Source organism: Corella eumyota, chromosome 6 (genome assembly GCF_963082875.1).
Source record: "Corella eumyota chromosome 6, kaCorEumy4.1, whole genome shotgun sequence".
In the NCBI taxonomy this organism is placed as follows: Eukaryota; Metazoa; Chordata; class Ascidiacea; order Phlebobranchia; family Corellidae; genus Corella; species Corella eumyota.
This window is the reverse complement of record NC_137495.1, coordinates 9,189,997-9,191,249: the sequence shown is the minus strand read 5'-3', so window position 1 is coordinate 9,191,249 and position 1,253 is coordinate 9,189,997. Positions and strand designations below refer to the sequence as shown.

Below are 1,253 nucleotides of genomic sequence, written 5' to 3'. Positions count from 1 at the left end.
TTAGCAACGAAAACTGTTATGTTTAATTTTCAGGGCAACTGGCGTGATTTTAATTAATTGATTAAATTTTTAATTAAAACACAAAAGGCGTTTAAATCTGCGCATGCATAGCATAATACATTTTTAGTCTATCCCCTTAACCACACGGCCACGACAACTCTTAGGTTCCTTTTTCGAAGCAGCTACCGTGATTTTATTTAATTAAAATTGTATTAAAACTGAAAAAATATGCGTTGTCGGCAGGATTCGAACCTGCGCCGGCTGAGCCCAATAGATTTCTAGTCTATCGCCTTAACCACTCGGCCACGACAACTTGTATGTTTCCATCACTGAGCAGCTAGCGTGATTTAAATTAATTATTCAAATTTGTATTAAAACTGAAATAAAAAAATGCGTTTTCGGCAGAATTCGAACATGTGCGGGCAGAGCCCAATAGATTTTAAATCTATCGCATGTTTAGTTTTTATTGTTTTTTTAAAGGTGTTGTAGTATATTAACTGTTTCTGTAAATTGATAAAAACTTTAACAGATATGTACAACTTTTTAAATCAAACAAAAATTCAAAAAAAATATCATAACTTAACCATCATATATATTGTTGAGATTGCATTATTATTAAAACAATAAATTTACTAAACTGACTAAAATTGAATAAATTTTAATTAAAATAAAATATGCATTGTCGGCAGGATTTAAACCTGCGCGGGTAGAGTGTATCGCCTTAACCACTCGGCCACGATAACTCATGTTATTCCTTCCTGAGGCAACTAGCGTGAATTCATTAATTAATTAAATTAAAATAATAAAATGTTGTCGCAAGGATTTAAACCTTCTAACACAATCTTAACAGTATTTATCACGGAGCTAATACTATACAAAAAATAAAAGCAGTTTGTTTTTGTTTAAAGCTATTGAAAAGCTGCAATATGTTTAATATAAAGCTGATATCTTTATGGTTGTTGTCAAATAACCAAAATATTCTTCAATTACAAAAGTTTGCTGTTTAATTAACAACTTCTTGCCCACCAAAATTTGCACATCACAAAATGTCAGCGGTTTGATAAAGTTACTTAGAATGTGCCCTTTTTCTTTTAACTTTTTCATTGTGAGTATCAACAGTTATCTGGAATCTTAATCTATGACTGAATATTTACAGTCACTAGTACACTATGTACATTGCATATTTTTTTCATTGGCAAACTTTATTTATGTTTTTTTGGCAGGCGGCAGGCAACCTGCCTATAAGTCTACTT

At 31.3% G+C, this 1,253-nt stretch overlaps 1 non-coding gene across 1 annotated transcript; it reads right to left on the bottom strand.

The window, feature by feature from the left end:
• Positions 1-231: 231 nt before the first annotated feature.
• Positions 232-313, bottom strand: Trnas-aga (transfer RNA serine (anticodon AGA)). Its single transcript has one exon. It is a non-coding gene; the product is annotated as a tRNA-Ser (tRNA).
• Positions 314-1,253: the final 940 nt, after the last annotated feature.